The sequence below is a fragment of the Cupressus sempervirens genome, chromosome 10 (assembly GCF_028749045.1).
Source record: "Cupressus sempervirens isolate cs-2001-9-10 chromosome 10, ASM2874904v1, whole genome shotgun sequence".
NCBI classification, from domain to species: domain Eukaryota; kingdom Viridiplantae; phylum Streptophyta; class Pinopsida; order Cupressales; family Cupressaceae; genus Cupressus; species Cupressus sempervirens.
In genome coordinates, this window is record NC_143127.1 from 818,476,520 (window position 1) to 818,499,687 (window position 23,168).

Sequence of the window (23,168 nt, forward strand, 5' to 3'; positions counted from 1 at the left end):
TCACTTGGACTAGCAAAAAGCAAAGTTGTACCTCATAGTGCATAGCTGAAGCTGAATATGTTGCTACTACCATCAACTACACCAATATTGTATGGATCAAGCACCTATTGAAAGGTATGGAGGAAGAGATAAATGAACCTATGGTACTCTATTGTGATAATACAAGTGTCATCAACATATGAAAGAATCTTGTGATGCATGCCAACATAGAGAAAATTGCAATTAAGTATCACTATGTAAGGGAATTGGTGGAAGACAAACAAGTGAAGATGGAATACGTCAACTCAAAAAAACAAATTGCTAACATCTTCACAAAACCATTACCTGAAGATGCATTTGAATATCTTAGAGGTAAGTTAGGGGTGATACCCCTATCCAAGGCTGCTTGAATAGTAGCAAGACTACCCTGCATCAAATGAGTTGATTGCTAAAATGATATAAATTGATGCAGAGGATACCTACTTTAGGTTTTGCCAGGAGTAATTAAAATACTAAAATTCCAAATAAGTCACAAGCAAGGTGATAAAGGGAGAAATTGGAGTTCCCATAAATGCTATATTTGCATGGTAAGATGTTGAACTAATATGTCTTTGGCATTGTTTTCAAAGAGGGAGAAATATTAGAAACTGATCAAATCTACAAGATCAAATGTGTAAAAGGAGAAATAGCAACTAAATAGGGAGAAAAAAACACAAACAAAAATCAATCAATTAGGATGACAAGATCAGAGAGGGAGTAGAACAAAAAAGAAAAGACAATGTATCAGCAAAAGAGATATCCCTAATACTTAGAAATAGGGAGTTACTTACAAAATTCAAAGGGAGTCATAAGAAATTCAAAATTGTTGATAGAATGAATATATTTTAGATACAAAGTTTTACAAAGTTTTATTTTTGGCATTTCACTTACTATTTTAATGTAGTTAGCATTTTAATAATGTGGTTGATCAGTTTGGTTTGTCATCAATGCCAAAGAGGGAGATTATTGAAATCTGATTGAAAAAAACATTATTGAAGAAGGGATATTGTTGATAAAGAATGTTTTCAATCATTGTTTTGTCATTGATGTCAAACCTACTATTTTTTGGAATGAAAATTACTTATAAGATCCAAGTACTATCACTTAGTTGATTGATGAAGAGGATTTAATCAATAAGATGTAAGAAAAGCACCTAAGGGAAAGGTTGAGTTATGGTTTTGTAATGAAGTACAAGGATCAGTTAAGACAATGGTAAAATGATGTATTGATAATACACTTGAAGATATAGAGGTTGGCTACACTTAGAAACTCTAGAAGAATAAGTTATAGAAAAACTATCTACAAAGCTTGACTAAATTCATTAGTGGGTGCTAAGAAAGTTAGTTCATGCCAAGAAGATTATCAATAAGTGTCGAGCAAATGAAAAATCTAATGTGTGCCAAATGAGACAGAAGGTGCTGAGCAAGTTTAGGTGTTGAGCTAGATAGAAATGTAATAAGTGCCAAGCATTAGTAAAACATAGTTGATGCCGAGTGAATCTACAGTAGGTGTCAAGTAACATAGTAGCTTCCAAGTAACATAGTATGTGTTGAGCATCAGAAAGTCAATAGCGACAAGCTGTTGCATTATTTGAAAAGTCAAAGATTTTCCAGATTTGAGCAGACAAGTTTGTTATCTTGAATTTTATGAACTAGATGGAAGATAAGAATGTGGCATAGAATTCTAGGTTAATTGTTTTTAGGAAAATACAGGTGGATTCTACATGATATTTCTAGAAGAAACAAGATAAGGTGTAGATACATCATATCTTACCTAATCCATTCAAATAGAAATAAGAGCGTAATATTAGAGTGGGAAAAGTATTCCAAACTTCTATTTAAGTAGTTAAAGGTCAAGAAGTAGGAGGCTAGAGAGAGTGTGTGGTGTCAAGGAGAAGGCATCTAAAGGGAGGAATAGAGTATAGAGACTTTGCTTTGATAGGTGACCACATAGGTGATTGCATTGGCACAACAAGCATGGAGACTCAAGGAGATAAAGATTGAAAGGAGGACAAGCTATCAGAGTTATAGATACTGAAAGCAAGGAAAATTTGTGAATTAAATTGAAATCTAAAATTTTCAAGTTATGTTGTGAGTTATATCATATTAAAAGACCTTATTGTTACTCTCTAGAAATTGTATCAGTTAGGGAAAAATCCTATGGACTTAGGTTGGTTTAACAACCATTTTTGTAAATCATTTAACAGGGCAACATTCCAAGTGAATGTTCTAAAGTTCTTTAAACGAGCCCCCTTCTAACAGGGTGGTTGAAATCCCTTAATTGGGTCACATTTAACAGTGTATTTTGTAGCCTTTAACAGGGTAGGCCTTTCATAGTGCATCACTTCAAAAGAGTGAGAAAGGAGTAGTATGTTAATGGTGGTTTTTTCCAAATTGGGTTTCCATGTAAATCACTGTATTATGTGTTGATCTTTCATTTCTTATTCATGCATGTTGATTTATCAGTAACTTGCTAAGAAGAATGTTTTGCTTGGATGCATGGTTAGTTTAAATGGGCTTACTATACTTAGTGAAAAGTTTTTATTAGGAAATTTGGACCTTGAATAACTAATTCACCCCCCTCTTAGTTATTCTAAAGCATTTCTAACACCATCATCCTGCTTGCATTGCTATGATTCCTTGTCAAAGAATCTTGTAAGGCAACCTATAATATAGTAGTAGTCTCCATCTTGATCATGTACTTTAGGGTCAAATGTGTGGAAAAATGTGTGAGGCCCTTCTATAGGGATCTAATTCCCTCCATTTAGTAATGGATATGCTATAGTGAGAACCCCATTTGTATTATCCTACCCTATTAAGTTGACCCTTTTTTTGTTGCAATAATAAATTGATATTTTGAGGAACAAATTCTTCAACTAGTTTGAACCACAATTGAATTATTTTGTTAACACTCACACTATCCGTAGCAACTAGACAACAAGATCCAAAAAGCACAAAAACACCTCTAAGAAAAATTATTAATAGAGAGGATACCAAGTCTTATGATATATTTTGATAACTATGTTTCTTGTGTAGCTTCTAAACAAGGGCTGGCTCGAGAACCTTACCCTAGAAATATTTATTTATTTCAATTGTTACATGTCTACCATATGCTCCCTCTACACCTATATCTTCTTTGACAAGAGCATGATTCACTTGTTCTTCTCCATCACCTTCAACAAGATCTTCACTTGCAAGTGAGTTTTCCTTAGCACCTGAACCTTCTTTTTAGAAAGTACTTTGAACTATAGAGCTTTGTAAAGAATCTAGGTCAAATAATATTAAACCATGTGTATTGGAGGATGAATTTATAAATTGGAACACTATACAAGACATTTTACACCATTGGATGACTATAGTTGGAATTCATATGTCATGCATATAGACTGATTTTTATTATGATTTTTAGATCACGTATGCTAAGCACATGGTTGATTTAATCTATGGCATCATTTTTCCCCAACTATATTATGTATTATGTGTATATGAGCAATGTTAGTATGATAATAGAAACCAAATTTAAATAAAGCTTCTACAAACTAAACAAAATTCATAAACTTCAAGATAGACTAAGATGAGCTCTCAATTGAGAATATGAGCCATTAATGGGCTCTCTCAATGAGAATCTCTCTTGTTGAGTAGCTTTGTCTAAATAGATAGGATGTATGCTCAAGCTTATGCTTCAAAAAGGGCTTCAAATGGAGTTGGAATTTGGGTGTGAGTGTATGGTTTTGATGTAAAATGGCTTCTCAAAATGGCATTATGACTTTACTTCATGGATTGTGTTATTTTGCAAAGGGGAAGGATCCAATTTATAGGCAAGAGGCTTGAGGGATTGAGGGCTAAGATGCAAGGATGGGAAAAAGCTCATGGAGGGCTTAGATTGCATGAGAGGAGAGCACATGGATTGTGCTTCCTTACAACCAATCAAGGAGTGACACATGTCACATGGTGAGAGGATGGAGGAAAGGGGAAGGATGAGTCAACAAAGGAGGCTCAAGGGATAAAATCTTCATAAAGACCCTCATAATGACTTGTAAGAGAAATAAAAGGGCTTGGAAGAGTCATTTATGGCCTAGTAGGCTTCATAAAGTTTTATGGTTGAGATATTTTGAGGGTGATGAGAGCAATTTCGACTTGGACTTGATTAGGAGGGTTTTAAGCTTGCTTAGGCTTGTGCAAATGATTAGAGGATGGATTAGGATGGTTTAGGATTAGCTTAGGGATAGGCAAGTGGATGGCATTTAATGAGGGTGGGTGAAGGAGGAGATATTTGTTAACTTTGGCTTGGGTCAGTAATTCTTAACCCATGTTTAGGGAATGTGACAAGGTTAGGAGGGGATTAGGATTAGGGTTAAAGACATCTTCTAGAAGAGTCTAGGCTTTGGATGAGGATGAAGACTTTCTAGAAGAGTCTAGAACTTCCTAGGATAAGATTTTATGAAATAAATAAAGTTTTATTTATTTCAAGGGTTTGTGTTGAGGAGATATTTATTAAAATATTTTTAATAAACATGAGGATTAATATTTAATCTTGATTAAATATTTTGAGTTGGGATTAGGGGTAGGAAATGATGAGATTAGCCTTTAATCGAAATTAAAGAAGGATTAGAAGATTTTGGAAGAGGTTATTGGTCTTAAGGAAATTGGCCAACTTTTGGAAAAAAAATTAATTAATTATTTATTTTGGGATTTTTGGTCAATTTATTAATTAAATAATTAATAAATAAGGAAATAATGTTTAAATAAGATTTAAATATTTTTGGGAGGGATTTCTTAATTAAATATTTTTAATTAAGATAAAGGGATTTAATGGCATAAAAATTAATTAATTAATTAATTAATGATGATGTCATCAGGACTTTTTCAAAAAATAAAAATACTTTATTTTCTAAAGGTTTTTAGGTGTCTACATTATGTAGGCATATTCATATTCTTTTTTTCATTTTTCCAAGTATTTATCATTTGGGATGTAGTCCATTTTCAGGATCCTTGTCATTTATGCTCTATATACAGTTGTTTCTAATTTAGGGTCCCTTTCCCATAGTATTAATGCTTTAGAATAGAAAAATGTATGTACCTTTTCCCATATATTCCTTAGCACCCTCCATCATCTTCTCATCCATGTTTCCATTTTTCTACCTGAAAGTCCTAATTTTCTCATCATTCCCATTTTAGTCCATCTAAGGAGATATTAACATAATTGCATTTCTAGCTAAGATTCCATTTTCAAGAATCCTAATTATATCAAGAGTCCTAATGGAAAATCTGTTTTCCTCACCATATGACATCCCAAGAGTAGCTAATGTATAATTGGAATATATATTGCTCTTACACAATTCAGAAAATTCTGAACCAACAACATTCTCATTCATGGTACTGCTTTTAAGCTGAACATTCTCATCTTTCTAACTATTCCCACACATTTTAGAGAAATCATCTTTGTTATCTTCAATAGATGATATACCACATGCATGTTCCTAAATTCCAATCTGGATTTCCAAACTAGTTCATCCAACTTTGGCTAAAGGCTTTTTTGTTTTCGAAAAATTATCTACTATTTTTTCCAATTTTCATGATTCTTGCAACATTGGAATTTTTTTTCAAAGCTCTCCAAATCTATCCATGCATTGGGAAACAATTTTTTATTCAATTCATTTCTATTTCACATCCTAGTTAGTTACTTGGACACATTGACACCTTGAAATGTTCTATTTGTATTAGATGAATTTGAGATATTTCAAATGCATTAATATAGTTGGTCTATATTTTATCATTTAAGGTACCATGGCTCTTTGTTCATCCTTCTATGATAATCTCAAAAGAAAGTAATTATGAGTCTTGTCATATCAGAATCCCATTACAAATTAAGTGGCTCAGACTTTGCCTTATATTTATGGAATCATACCTAAACAAAGAAAACTATTGAGAAGATCGACATGGATAGCATTAGTCATTATGTTGTTGAATTGGTTTATTCTAATGTTGGTTGTGACATTGTGTGTTGTTTCAAACATTGATTGTCCCCACACGCATTCAAATAGACTTTAGTAAATCCATGGAGATTTTCATCTCTCTTGATTCCAAGAGAACCCTATTATACATTGTCACATTACCCTAGTTGATGTAGATAGCATATCTTTTGATGATGATACTTTAAAGAAGCTTAAGTAGGTCACAGATGATGATACTTTAAAAAAGCTTAAGTAGGTCACATGTCTTGCATGTTTTGATGGTTCATAGGATAATTGAAGAACTCACCACAAGTTCCCAAGCCCAAGCCTTTGTGAAAACTAGTTGAGATGATTTTTTAATGTAATTTTAATTTTTTTGCATGATTTTAACTTCTATAGACAATGAATCACAAACACCTAATTTTTTCTTAGATAGTGAAGTGACATTGCCACTCAACCCTAGTATGGGCAACTCCATGAAGGAGCATTGCTCCTAAACCTTGTAAGGAAATAGGATCTGGGTAGAGTATATGTTTGAATTCAATTTTCAAATAAAAATGAGATGGAATACTTTGCAAACCCTTCAATGATTTTGTCTAGCAACTGCAGAATTGTTAATTCAATGACTTATATAAATTTTGATCTTTTACTTGAATATTAATCTTTAGTAAAATAGTAATAACCTTTCATATATATATATATATATATATATATTGTAGGAGAATATGCAAGTATAGATTGAAGGTATTAACATGTGGTGTTGACATGTTTCCAATCAATTTGTTATCCTTGGTGATTACATATGGGAGAAAATCATAACAAATCATAACACTTGATTTTCCTCGATGATTACAATAAGAACACTTTCCTATACCTTTACAAAATGGTATGTGCATTTGGCCAAGGGTTGCCTAAGTTTTGGTACAAAATCTTTCAAGTGTATAATAGGATGTAATAGTAAACACATATTTCTTGTTGAAATCTAGTGTAAGTTCTCTAGGGTGTGCTTGTACAAGTACTTAGGATAGCCTTCTAACTTTCCTCAGTGATCCTCAATATCCTCTAGGATCTAGTTATACTTAGATTATTAACTAAGTCCCACTCTTACTCTTCTACAAGAGTCTTACTCCTTGTGCTTCACCTTAAAGGACAATCGCCTTTAGATTTCTTCAACTCTCCCTTCAACACTTAGAAGATTCCAAGTACCAACCTTAATCAACTCATGAAATTAATTATAGGGGTTCTTATCTCTTTATCAATATTGATGTTTCTTACATTTGGATCCATTTTGAGGGATCTCTAAGCCCTTTCCAACTAGTTTCAAGTTCTTGCCTTGTAAAGGCCTAAAATGACCTACTAGCAATTAGGCCTAATTAGAGACCTTTTTGCTCTTTTTGCCAAAACTTTCCAAATAATTTGAAAAATACAACCATATCCATATATCATTTTGGATTTTATGAGAGATTTTTTTTTTTTTAAGACTCCCAAGGCATCCATACAAAGGTATCCTAATACCTAGGGCTAATATGGCTAATAGGCCTAGTTTATAGGGCTTTGCTAGTTTCTTGCTCACAACTCACCATAATGGATTGGTGAATTTCCAAAACTTCACACACACCTTCCTTAGATCATACCACACATGAAAATGTGTTTTTTCCATACAGTACCTTCAAACCTTGCAAGATTTTCTCATTTCTTCACCTCCAAACCTCTAATCGGGCACTACCAACTCACCTAGGGCTTGGTCTTAAAATCATTCTCTTTCATCTTATGACTACTAGTCCTAGATATCTACAAGAAACTAGGTGACTCCCCTAACATTTCCATCCAACTTAAGGGTTTTCCCATGGTTACATTTTATTGGGGAGCCATGACAACACAAACTAGTTTGGACTAGACCAATGAATAACATAGTTAATAAACAATTTACTAAGGCCACTAAAATATCTCTAAGCTCAAAGAAAAAACAATGATAAAGACTTGAAACTAATCCTACTACATGAATCTAATGGAAAATTTTCTCTTTCAGTCCATACAATAATACAAGTGATCAAAATGCTCGGTCTACACACTAAATCATAGTCACAGTCACTATTACTTGCATAAAACTTTTTACAATCTAACTTTCCTCCTTGAGATTGAGTCTCCAATATGTAGTAGATGCCTTTTCCTAAGATTCTAGGCCTTCTTAGTGGATTTTTGACTCCTCATGTTTATGGGATCCAAGGCAATTGAGTTGCAGGCAACATTTGCAATAGATTGCAAATGTTGTCATGACAACTTTTTGACAACATTTGGCATCTTTGCACTTATGCCATGATCCTTGTTTCTAGGACCTCTAACCCCTCTAGATCAATGTATAAAAATCATAAATGACCTTAAAGAATTTTTTTTTGAAAATTGGCTATATGCAGTGATGTAATTTTTGTCATTAATGACATCACATGATGTACATAATTGTAGAAAACCTTGGAAATAAAGATACTTAGCTTTTGGTACTCATAAAATTGTCTAAGTATGAAATTAGTTTATAGTATTACATTGTTTTATATGTAAATTTTGTCTAACATCGTATTATGACTAGAGAAGATAGATGAAGATAATATACATGTTGACGATGATGTGTATAATCTCAAACATTAGTGCAAATAGTACAGAAAGGAGATATTCATGATTTACTAGTGATCAAAACAATAGAATTAAAGGTAAAGTTAATAATTTTTTACAAAATAATTACTTGACCTATTAGGGCCAACATCTTATATTTTTACTCTAAGTTGGAAAAGTATACTGTGGTCTTAGCCAACCTAGCAGCAATTTTTGATAAGAAATGATATTTATACAAAGGATATCTTGTGAGATTAAGTGTGCATTTTAGATGTCAAAGGTGATATGAAATTTTTTTGTGAAATGATATATGCAAAGCTTTTGATAACTTGATTTTTTAATCTAAGATCGAGTTGAGGTCAGAGATCAACCGAGAAGAAGTTACAACATCTATACATCTATATTTGAGGAACTTAAAGATCAGTTACTTGTTTGGGCAGTGAGCTCTTCTTGCATCCATTGTACTATAACTCCTAATAGGGTTGGAATCTCCTAACAGGGATTCAAAGTCTCCTAATAGGGACTCTATATACTAGATTTTCTCATTGACTCCTATAGGGTCTATTCTCTAACAAGGAACATATATATCAGTATATCATCTAGTGGGTATCATCCCCACTGGGGTTTTCCCTTGGCCAAGGTTTCCTTAGTTAAACAAATATGGTGTTATGAGTTCTCTTTATGCATGGTTATTATTACTATTCAACATTACTTGTTTAATTTCTTATGCATGGTTAAAAGTAGTTAATAATATCCAATTGGTGAATTTTTTTTATAGAATACTAATTCACCCCCCTCCCCTTCAATATTCCCTATTTCTAACAATTGGTATTAGAGCACAATTACTCAAAAGAGGCTTAACAACTTGAGTAATATCCCTATGGATATGGAATAGTTGATGAGGAACCTTGAAGAGGCACTTGAGAAAATTGATCTCCTTACTAAAGAAAGAGATAAGATGAAAGATAGATACAATGACTCCAAAGTATACGTTGGACAATTGAAGGACAAGATTGAACATCTCAAATCCAAGCCTAAATTTAATGAATCTAAAACCAATGATGATGCATATTCAAACTTGAAAATAGAGTACAAGATCTTGAAGCATGAATTGAATATTACCAATCTAAAGTTGAGTATGAAGAATGATCCTAGCAAAGTTGAATTTGATTTGAAAACTAAAAATGTAAATCTTAGAATGTGTCTAGAAAAGAAGATATTTGAATTTCAAAAATTAAAAGAAGATCATGAAGAACTTCATAAGTACAACACTATTGTGAAAGGTGACTAACTCAGTGCAAGAAACAACTTGAAAATCTTTATACTAGTAGACAAAAGCTTGATGAATCAATGTCAATACAAAGATCTACCTATGATAAGACTGGTCTTGGTTATTTGTTTAACATGTCTGCAAAGAAACTTGAAAGTAGAACAAATTTGAAAGAGAAATATAAATCTAATGATAAGATTGAATCCGATCAATCTTCTAATAAATTTAAAGAAGTTGGACAAGAGAAGGAAACTAAGAAATTGGATGAACCTAAGCAAGTGGAATCTCCTAAGGAAACTAGGTATGAATTTAGCAGTAAGTATTTTTTATGTAATGAAATAAGTCATTTAATAATGTTACAAAATTTTACTTTCATAATTGTCATGGTATTGGTCATAATGCAATTGACTGTAGGAAACCTAACTATGACAATGATAGAAGAAATAGTATAATGTCTAGAAACACTATCCCTATAGATAGAAGAAGATCTAATGAAAGGGCATCAAGAGAAAGAATACCTTATGATGAAAGAAATAAGATCATGTGTTATAAGTGTAACAACTTTGGATACATTGCTTAGAATTTTCAAGCACCTACTAATCAACAAAATCCTAGAAGTAAAACCCTAGTATGTTAGTTATGGAACAAGTTTAGACATACAACAAAGTTCTATAGAATGGATAGAAGGAACAATTGAAGGAACTTTGGGAATGACAGAAAGAATCATGAATGAAACTTTAGAAACAAAAACAACAAGGAATCATGAAAGTAACTCTAGAACTAAGAAAGACAATGAAGATCAAACAAATGTAGTAAGTGAACTTTGAGAAGAACTTAATGAGGCATTTGTAAAGGGATTAGATATTTTAGAGGAAAAGTTAGATGATGTTGAAATACAAAAATCAAAATCAGAAATTGAGTTTGATTCAACCAAGTTGAATTAAGCTTGTTCACTGCACCAAAATCTAAAACTTCATTTAGAGATCGAGCTATGAATAGTGAGGTTGAGAGAAGATGTATCATGATGAGTTTGGATTGTAGCTAGTCTTGCTTGTAATTTTGAGCTTGTTGAAACAAGATACAAAGGAAATAAGAGTTACCCTTATAACAAAGAAAGTTTACTCTGTGACAGAAGATGAAATATATGTTTCTATAGTAAATTTCATGGAGTGAAGTTTTTTGGAGCATTGGAAGCTATGGTGAACCTTAAATAACATTAGAAGACCAGATAGAAGATCTTGAGAAGATATTTGATTTCGGAATGAAATTAACAACTTTTTCAATTTGGTAAAGTATGCAATTAATGCAAGTTCTAGTTGAATAAATAGAGTAAAAACTTGATTATTTCTACATTGCAATCATCTCAGAAGGTTAGACCACCCATAAGCAATTTGGAAAAAGTGATTTCCAACAAAACCCTACTACAAAAAAAATGTATTTTATCATTTTAAACACAGAAAATCTTCAATACATTTATAATTAGTGTAATCATGGATATGATAGTTGTTTAGAATGTTGAGAATGTTGAGAGATCCAAATTTAAGGTTGTTCTTATGAAACCCTTAGTGGAAAACCCTAATTCATCTTTATCAATTACTATAAAAAACATAGTTTTCTTGGAAGATGTAGGAAGCTACTTGTGTAGTAAGTCTGAAACCATTGGAACTGAGTTTATTAACAAAGATATGGAAATTGTTTTCAATCATGATATGACTATTAAGCCTAGATATGAGCATTTGAAAGACTTAGACTTAGTCTGATATCACTTTTATCATGAACTTGATACTAAAGAATGGACTTAGATCATATTGAGAAGAATTCATAATGAAAAGATTTGGATGGGAGACAATGTAGTTGAAATCTCTTTTGACCTTATTCATGCAGTCATTAGTCTTAGAAAAGAAGGCAATGTACTTATTGGTGGGAAACTAGTTGAAAAAAAGGTTGACAGTTACACTAAACTGGTTTATAATGGTAAAGCAATGGTGATCAACACCATCAGACAACATGATGTGAGATTCTTGAGTAGAATCACTACATATTCTATTTGTGCAAGTTCTAAAAGTGATGAGTTGTTAGTAGGTTTCATTTATGTAGCTTATAAGATGTGTGTTGAGAAAGAACAAGTAAATTCAAGTGAGATTCTGAGAGTACAACTCCTTGAGAATTTGGAAAAGAATAAGAGAACTAAGGATGGTGTATTCAGATTCTAGTCTCTGATTAACCATATTTTATTTCATGTACTTAAGATATTTTCATTTTTGTTAGTTATTGATATTATGAGCAATGAAAGATGCATTATGGACAAGATAATGGATGTGTGTAGAAGGCATCCTGTAGAGAAAATCTTGGACAATAGAAATTTGATTATGAGGACATTTCAGAATGAGATGAAATAGAGATTCAAAATTGCCCCTGCAATTGTTAGCAGATTTAAGAATGATATATGTTTTATGATGAACACTGACCTAACCTATATTGAAGTAGTAGAACCTCAAGAAATATTTCTTAAGCCCCTAGGTTATAAATTGAGTGATGATATAGTTATTGGTTATATTGATTTATTATTCAAATCTAGAATAGATCAAGGATCATACAAATTTGGAACATATGAGGAGATAACCTAATTAGCCTACCATACATCATTAGAAAAGGCATCTCATAAGAAGATTGCATCTATAATGAAGAAAGCATTGTTTAAGATTGGTATGTTAGAAGAAGAATCACACACAGTTAGACAAAAAATCTCTGGACTAAGACAAACTGGTCAACAAGGTGTAATTTATGTGACACCTCTATTAGTTGGCCAAGAATCTGGTGTATCTATTGTAAAAACTCTACAGAATAGAGCATTCCATATGGTATTGTATTAGTTTAGAAACCAAGCAGATCTAAAAGATAGTCTAAAAGAGTTAAGCAACAAGCTATTGGACCAGAGAAAAGAAAGAAGACATTATTGAAAATTGAAGACCCCAGTGATGAAGAAGAAGAGGAACAAGAAGAAAAATAATTAGAGAAAGTCATTATTTCCAAGTAGCCAACAAGTAAAACAAGGCTACCCTAGAAACCTAAGACAGAGAAGATTAACATAACCATTGTTAATGAAGGGAGCTTTGTACATATGAATAAGTTTTATGATTTGTATAATGATATTGAGAAGGAATAGATTGATATCTCTACTATGAGATATATGATTCTAAATAACTTGAAACTTGAATATATTAAAGGTTTTATCAATAAGAAAGTTTATGACAGACTTATAGCAAAGAAGGCACCAATTTGGGAAGAAGATATGGAACTTAAAAAATCAATGATAAGAGCTATGTGCAAGATTGAAGATGAAGAAGAAGTAAAGAAATTGATCGGTAAACTAGCACCCTATCTATAGAACAAAATGAGGCCTATTCTATTTATAGGTGGTGATAAGAATGTGATAAGAAGTGAAACTATTACAACTATAAATAAAATGATGATGGAGATAGAGGAAGCTCCTACCACTGTAGAGAAAACTTTGGAAGTATCAATAAGTGGTGATATTATGAAAATTGATCTAACTAGTGTCATGGTTAACATTGATGATAATCCTTTCATAAGTTATGATCAGCTTGAGCCCCTTTCCAAAGATATTTAGGATTACTAAAAACTGATTAAGGAAGAGAAAAGACAACTAGAGGAAGAAAAGAAGAAAATTGAAGAAGCCAAGTTCAAATTGCTTGAAGAGGAAAAGAAGTAGAAAGAAGGTGAAAAGAGGAGAGAAGAAGAAAAAGAGAAAAAGTTAGAAGAAGAAAAGAAATAAAAAGAGAAGCAAGAAAAAGAAAAGAAAGAAAGAGAAGAGAAGGAAGAAGTAGAGAGAAAATAAAAGAAGATAGTAGAGAAGAAAAAAAAGGAAGATGAGGTAAAAGCATCTAGCTCATCCTCTCCTATATCTCTTGCTAACCTTACATGTGACAATGATGATCAATCTAACTTGATCTCATCCTTGAAAAAATTATTTGAGAAGAAAAAAATGGTCCAAAGTCTACAAAGAGCATTAATGGAGTGACTGACAAATTGCATAGCACCCTCATAGCCAAACATACTGAAATAGACCCCGAGCAAAGAGCCCAAGTAGTTATAAAATCATTTGATGATGAATTTACAAATTTATTGAATCTTGCTAAGTCTAAGGCTCAAATTTCACATGATGCTAATCTTTTTAGCACCATTTGACAAAATATTTAGAATGATTTGCTAATTCTTCATACTTGTAACAAGGAACTCTAACAATGGCAACAAGTTAGCAAGGTACTATACATAAAATGTACTTTATCTCATAAGTTAACCAAATATTTGGATAGAAAGATTTAAGGGAAGTTGAGTGGGCTGGAAGCTCTAACTAGTCAGATACAACCACCCTCTTGCAGAGTTGATGAATTAGAAGGAAAATTTGTTGGTGCTCATATGGACATCAAGAAATTGGAACTTGAAAAAGAAATAATTTTGAGAATCTATTGCTCTAAAGATAATGGTCACTGAGAGATAGTTAGAAGAATGTGTCAAAGAAAAGGTCACTTATACAAATTTCACCTACTCTAACCTTAATGCAATTGCAATTGCATCATATGCCTAATGTGAAATGCTCACCATTGCCGAAGAAACAAATGACACTTAGGAGAAAGGTATGAATAATTTGAAGGAAAATTTTGATGATTGTATGAAGATATTAGCAGTTTGATGTAGTAAGACATAAATTTTGACAATTTTTGGACTTTTCAACCTTTGTCATTGATGTCAAAGGGGGAGAAGTTGTAGAAGAAAATTTTGTAGTAAGTTATGTATGTAGAAAACATATCTAGATGGGGAGAAATTGAGCAATTGAGATATGAAGTATATGTAATGTAATAGATGATAAGCATTGTAAGTTTTGTTAAGGTTTTTTCACTTAGCCAATTTTCCTTACTTTGTTGCCATCAATGCCAAAGGGGGAGATTGTTGACAATTGGCTATATGCAGTGATGTAATTATTATCATTAATGACAACACATGATGTACATACTTATGGAAAACCTTAGAAATAAAGATAATTAACTTTTGGTTTTCAAAAAATTGTCTAAGTATGAAATTGGTTTACAACAGTATATTGTTTTATATGTAAAATGTTTCTGACATCATATTATGACTAGAAAAAATAGATGGAGATAGTATACATGTTGTTGATGATGTGTAAAACTTCAAATATTAGTACAAATAGTATAGAAAAGAGATATTCATGATTTGCCAATGAACAAAACAACATAATTAAAGGTAAAAGATTTTTTTTTTCACATAACAATTACTTGACCAATTAGGGCCGACATCCTAGATGTTTACTCTAAGTTGGAAACATATATTTTGGTCTTAGCCAACCTAGTAGAAATTTGTGAAAAGGCATGATATTTATACAAAGGATATCTTGTGAGATTAATTGTACATTTTAAATATAAAAGGTAATATGTGAACTTTTTGTGAAGTGATAAATGTGAAGCTTTTGAGAACCTAATTTTGTGATTCTAGATCCAGCTGAGGTCAGAGATCAGCCAAGAAGAAGTTACAACATCTATACATCTATATTTGAGGAACTTAAAGATCAGTTACTTGTTTAGGTAGTGAGCTCTTCTTGTAATTGGAAGTGCCTGTTTGGATAGTGAGCTCTTCTTGCATCCATTATACTACAACTCCTAATAGGTTTGAAATCTCCTAACATGGATTCAAAGTCTCCTAATAGGGGCTCTATAAACTGAATATTCTCATTGACTCCTAATAGGGTCCATCCTCTAACAAGGAACATATATATCATTATATCATCTAGTGGGTATCATCCCCACCAAGGTTTTCCTTTGGCCAGATTTTCCCTAGTTAAGAAAATATGGTGTTATGAGTTCTCTTTATGCATGGTTATTATTATAGTTCAACATTACTTGTTTACTTTCTTATGCATGGTTCAAAGTAATTAATAATATCTAGTTGGTGATAAAATTTTGTAGAATACTAATTCACCCCCCCTCTCAGTATTCCCTATTTCTAACATCTTTTCCACCTCTTCTATGTGTTTAGGACACATTTATAACTCAAATCCCTTCTTCTAGCTTCTAAGCCTAAACTTGCTAAAACAACTAACAAAGACTAATTAGTGACCTTGGCTCTAACACAAATTCACCTAGCCCACATATAAAGACCTCATAAGGTCTAAAATAAACACACATTAACTAGTTTGACTTGGCTAATGTATATTATAAAATGTATATACCTAGTAAAAACCCAATACAATTTGTGCATTAGACATTCACAAACTTCAAAGCCACATTTGTGATAATTACATTCACACTTGTGATGTCCAACTTTCAAAATTCAACATAGTATAAGAATGAGTTTTATTTTTTTGGTCCAAGGAAAATCTAATCAAATTGATAGATATGCATGCATGACAATCTAAGCAAAGCCCTCCACTATCACCTTAAGTAGACTAACTCAACTCAAGGATTCAACAAGTAACTTGGAATCAACTCAAGGAGTTAGTTCTACTCAAAGATCAAATGGAGTTCCCTGACTTTGTAATTCATTCCCATAACTATATTGATGAGATCACTATCACTTTTATTTGTTCCAATCTCCCCAAGTATCAATACCCTCTTACGAACTTAGTGCACCTAGTGCCTCCAACACATCAAAACCTAAATTAGACTTCTTATCTTGATCCCAATTCTATGGATCATCTTAAATTGTATTTTTACCATGATCCAAATCCCTATTCACTCCAATCAACACATCTTCAACCATTTCTCTTCTATAGTATTTTTAGGCTTGCCTAGTAGCCCTTCCAACACTGAAATAAATAGTTTTCTCCCAAAACTCCCAAACAACCCAATAATGTTTTTACATGTTTAAATACCCTTTTCAAATTTATTAAATTACTAATAGTCTCAGGCTCTCACCATTTTATTAGTGAAGAATTCTTTCACCCACTACCTCTTCAACTAGGCCTAGTTAGCTTTGCTCAAAGAAGGAACTCCTATATCCCTTGACTTCTAGGACTCCACAACCAAAAAAAATCTTATAACATGATTCAAGATCACTAATTTTAAACTTATAATGATCCCACTTACTCATCCACCTCACCATTCACCAAACCCTCACTTCTTGGGCTATAAATCAAGGGTTTTAGAGAAATTGATCTTCCCGGAAAAAAAAAACCACAATAATGGTTCTAACACCTTAAAATGAATCTAAATAGATGATTCCAATCATCATTTTCCTTCTCCATTCGTCTGATCACTCTCACCCATGACTGGTGCTCTTCAAATGCACTCTTCATTGGTTTTTACTAGGCTTTTCCTTGTTCTCCATCAACTATTATCCTTTCTTATAGTCAACATCAGATATAATATATACAATACACCATTGGAATCTCCCACCAAACCATAGTTAACACAATGGTGGGAGTTCCTTACATTTTATGGAGGTTTCAAAACTTAATTTGCTAACTATACCATTAACCAGTCACTGTCTAGACCACACCAATGACTCCTTGAAGTTCTCAGTGACAAAAAAATAAAAAATATGACTTAACAAAATTAAAAAAATTAAAAAATATGTTCTCACATCACTTAAACAAGAATCACAATCTATATGCTATTACTAAGTCACTGTTGCCAGGACTATTCCACAGGATAGTGAATTATAAGTATGCAGGGAATTTTATTTCTATTGATTGTTTGTATTACAAACTTGACTTAGTACACAAAAAAACCTCCCTTTCCTTCTACTCATGTAGATCTCTCCAAAATAGACATTGACTCTCCCAAAAGACTGATTGAAACTACTAACTACCTTTCAACTATTTGATATCAATCACCAAACTAACTATACTAACCAAATAAAGTTAGAATGTGTTGTCAAGTTCAAAAATAAAGTTGTCAACTCCAAAAATCAACATCCAATACCTATACCAAAGACTTATAAAAATGTTCTAATAAAAACCTTTAAAACCAAACTTAACTTATAATTCATACTAACCCCTATTAATGCTAATTAAGCCCTTGTTTGGCTTATATTGCCAATATAGGCAATTTACAATATTATGCACTTCAAGTGATTTTGACATCATTTAAAACCATTATTATTTATTTCCACCAACCCCTAACCTAGGGTCTATGCATAACTCTACCTAGTGACCCCTAGTACCTTATTGATTTAATAATTCCATTAAGGCTTACAATCAAAGTTTGATTACAATAAGATCAAGTTATGATCAAAATATTATTATATGACCATGAACATACTCTTTACATGTTTTAACAACCTTTGAAGGACATTTGGCTTCCACTCCTCCCAAAGATCCAACAGTGATCCTGGTTCTCTCCATGGTTGACCTTGGTGCTCCTATACCATACTCCCCAACTATTAAATTGTTCCAAGTCCTCTTGGAATGATCTAAAAAATAAACTTTGCAAACTAAATCTTCATATCTTCTCATGTCTCTTACACATTTTTAATTTGTCACTACATAGTCCATGCTTTCTTGTTTTTTGGAATACCTTATGATTGATCCTTTTAGTTTGCTATACTTATCCATGCTTGCATATTGCTCTGATACTAATTTGTGTGTGTGTGTGTGTGTGTGTTTATTTTAGACCTTAGGAGGTCTTGCCATGTGGATATTATAAAATTTATATACCTAGCACAAACCCAATATAGCTCGTGCATTAGACATTCACAAACTTCAAAGCCACATTTGTAATAATTGCATTCGCACTTGTGATGTACAACTTTCAAAATTCAACATAATATAAGAAAGAGTTTTATTTTTTGTTCGAAGGAAAATCTAATAAAATTGATAGATTAGCACCCAAAACATCTCTATTGAAGATTGAGGTACTTGAAAAGCATATTTCATTAGTTTGTCAATTTATTCTATGAAAATTGCACTTACAATCTTTTCTAACTGGTATATTTCTATGATGACACATCTTATATGAATAATGGATAATATATGTAAACTTATGTTTGTAGGGAGTTGGACAAGGTGGGGGTGTACTAATTCTAGACTTATTTGTTGATCACTTCTTCATCAACCTGTAGTCACTATATTCCAGGTTCTTGATTTTTTCCTTGTTTTGAAAATAAAATATTCTATTTAAGATTCCGTATAAGTTTAAGATAGATCAACATACTTTGAAATACATACTATAGCAATATCAATAAGGGTAAATAAAAATAGGGTTAGGGATGAGAAAATTTTCATTCTCTGAAAGACATACTATGTTGCATTCCTCAATGTTTTATTCTTCTTTGATAGATTTTTTAGAATTTGAAGGTTCATTTGTTGAGAAACATCCCTTTTCTCCATTCTACTTTATTCTTTTTGGTCTATTGATGCCAATGAACATAACTATTATAATAAGATAGCATGAGTCATGCAAGAACTAATCTTTCAAATTGCACTACATGTTGGAAATATAAGAGGAGTAACTGAGAGGGGAGGGGTAAATCAGTTACTACAAAAATAAATCCTAGATCCCTTAGATATCAGTACAAAAAGAAAATAGATAACTAAATATTGCTAAAGCTTGATAAACACATGTTGGAAATATTCAATATATGATAAGTTACTAAGAGGGGAGGAGTGAATTAGTAACTTTAAAACTTTCCTTTAAATTTACCATACATCCATCTATGTTACTGCATGCATTAGTACTAAAAGATAAAACATTCATCACACAAAAGAACACAATATTTTGATGACCCAAAACCCTTTCAAATAGAAAGTAAAACTGGGGTGGGGATGATACCCACAAAACTTCAATACTACAGCATAAAGTTGGCCTATTAAGGCTTACATTGACCACTTCTAGTGATCTTCCTTGTTAGGAGCACAAAGGACTGCTAGGTCCACCTTGTTAGAGGATTTACAAACATACAATGAAGTATGCACTTGGTTAAGAGATTTATACAAAGACTGTTAAGTCTACCCTATTAAAGGATTTAGAAACTGATTCACCTATTAAGATGAAGTAGTGGATCTACTTACAACTAATTGTTGATAAGATCCTTTACACATTGATCACCTTATGTGATGGATATAACTTTTCTACCTATGTATTGACCTTGCTATATTCCTTGAACTACTACTAAAAATCCTTCATAGGGACTTCTCAAAATTACTTCTCATTCTTTTCTATTGCTTCATACATATGATATCTTACAATACACCTTACATATATAACTTTCAAATTTACAAAATTGCAAGGTTGGCCAAAATACAAGTGAACAAATACATTACAAAGTCAGCCCAACAGTAAATAACTCAGGTTTACTAAACTAACTTGGTGACCTTCTGATACATGACATCCACTACATTACTCAACATCATCATGCACTTGGTAGAAGTGAAGGCTCGGTCCATACTAATCAATTCATGTAGTTCTAAACTCAGTAACCACTGGTGACTTAGTAGATGTAGTGTCACTTAGTAGATAACGCACACTGAGTTTACCTTGCTTCACTTGGTAAACACTACTTCAAATGCTTGGTTTACACTGAATCTCCATGACACAAATTTAATGCTCGGTAGACACTGTGAAGCATGGTAGACACTAAGAAGCTCGGTAGACACTGTTGGACTTCACATTGTCTGTATTTACTCAGTAGCTTCAAGAATGCTTGGTGTAAATTGCTTAACTGCTAAGCTTACAAGGTAAACATTAAATGCTCGATATAGATTGTAGACTAAGTGATGAGCTCGGTAAGCATTTAGAATCAAATAAGTTTTGTCACTAATGACAAATACAACATAATTCCAACAATCTCCCTCTTTGGAATTAGTGACAAAAACACTTATGAACCAAAACTTATGTTCACTGACATTCTGATTTTGATTTTTCAAAATTGATCTTTGTAAAGTTGTTGTATATACATATCTTACATATCTCCCCTATACATATGGCATAATATATACATAGCTTTTATCTATACATATATCAATTTATTTTCTTTCTTATTTCTCCACAAGTATCTTTTACTCCCCTTGTTCTCTTCCCTTGTTCATCTCATACTCCCCCTTTTTGACAATAATGCCAAAGAGTATATATAATAAATTCAAATAGAGACACTAAAATGTGAGAGAAATTTGGAGTGTACCTTGAGAATAAGAGACAATGTATTATCCCAATTATCTTGCAAAATTTTATAGGTGGAGAGTGCCACTTGAACTTCTGCAAAAAGTTCAATCATATGATCTGCTATAGAAAAATTGTTGTCTTGGATCAATGTTTTTGAATAAGAAATATGTTTCTACATTTGGTCCATAATTGGAAAGATCATATTCTAAATGTCAATCAGTATAGACCTAATCCTAGCTTCTTCTCTAAGTAGCTATGCTTGCATTTTTGACAAAAAATTCACCTTTATGTGATGTGATGAGCTTGAACTAGGGTAAAGTTGTAACTTTTGAGCACTAGCCTTCATGTCCACATAAATCTTATTTAATTTTTCTTTAACATCCATGGTATACTTGGTAACATCACAAAGCATGCCAAAAAGTAATGTTACATTTGTAAAAGATTGCTCAAGGTTTCTCAAAATTGTGGATAATTCTACCTACTTTATTGCAATGTGTTGAAGCACCTTATTGTCAAATTTCTTCTCTTCCTTTTCAATGAGCTTCTCTTGGCCAGAAGTGTCCTCGTTGAACTTATTTACAGCTTGTTCTAATTGTAACAAAATGTGTTGAGATATTAACTTGTATGTGCTCCATGGGCGCTCTTACAGTTTTTGAATTAGCGGGCTCATTTTTAGGCGGGAAGTTGGTTGGGGAGAACCTAGCCGGAGGTACAAACCCTGGAGGAAATATGGGGGGGCCTGGGAAGATTTTTGGGTTGAGTTCCATGTCTTTTGAGAATGATGTTTTGTCTAGACATGTTTCAGACACTTTTTGTGGGGTCCGTGATCTGCCCTTGGATTACGCCTTTGTATCTCTTGTGTTGGGTCAGGATAAAGAGGAAAAGAAGGATAATGTGGAATCAAATAAAGTTTATTCCTCTATTGGAGAGAAGATAGGGTCCTCAGATCAGAAGAGCTGGTCTTCACTTTTCGGCAAGAAACCTACTGGAAAATCTTCTTTCCCGCCGGTGACTTCGAAAACTAGTTGGGAGAAAGGTGAGTTCCAGGTTTTTATCCCTGATCCCTTAGTGTATTTCTCTATTTCCTCCATGGATTTTATGCTAGTGGGTAAATTTCTGGGGGCAAGACCAGATATTGATTCTCTAAGGATAATGATTAAGAGGAAATGGGCTATTCGTGGGGAAGTGGATATTGCTCCCATGCTGAATGGTTTCTTTCTGTTTAATTTTAACTGTAAGGAAGATATGGAAATGGTTCTTTGTGGAGGCCCTTGGCATTTCAGAAAAAGTTCTCTTACTATCAAAAAGTGGGAGCCTAATATGGTTTTATCTGACTCCTTCTTCCTCACTACCCCTATTTGGGCCAGACTTCCTGGTCTTCCTCTTGAATTCTGGCATGAGGACATTTTTAAGGGTATTGCCAGCTCTTTTGGTGAGCTGGTGGCTCTGGATAATGTTACTATGACCAAATCCAAACTCCACAATGCTAGACTATATGTGAAGGTGGCGGATCTGAATCATCTCCTAGACAAAGTGGAATTAATTTCTAAGCTTTGTAAGAAAACCCAAGAAATCCATTTTGAAGATCTTCCTAATGCTTGTTATGCTTGTAAGAAGCAGGGTCATTTAGTTAAAAACTGTCCTTCCAAGAGCAAAAATCTCTTCAGTACTGAGAGGGTAGCGAATAAGACTAAGGTTCAACAAAAGAAGGTTTGGAAACCCAAACATGTCCAGCCCACAGAGAAGAAAGAGTATGAGAATGCAAAAGTTCCACCAGCGATTGTGGATACTAGTTCTAAGCCTCTTCTTGAGGATGGGGCTAGGCTCGTGTCTGATACGGAGAAAAAGAACTCTGAAAAAGAAGTGATTGGCTTACAACTTGATCCCATTTTACCTCAACATGGAATAGATGAGTTGTCAAACTTATCAAAGCAAATTGTTCTCTATCAAAAGATGGAGGATAAATGGGGTGATTTGGATGAGAAGGAGAAATCTTGGCTGAATCAGGAGCCCATAGTGAGGAAAAACCAACTCAGTCTAGGGAGTTGTAGGCTTTTGACCCTATTTTTTCACAGGATACTTTTATAAAGGACCTTCCTGTCCTAGAAGCTGTCAAAGAAGATGGAGGTATCTCACAACTTAAACTAAACTCAAGGAAAAGGGCTGAAAAAAATAATAATATAAA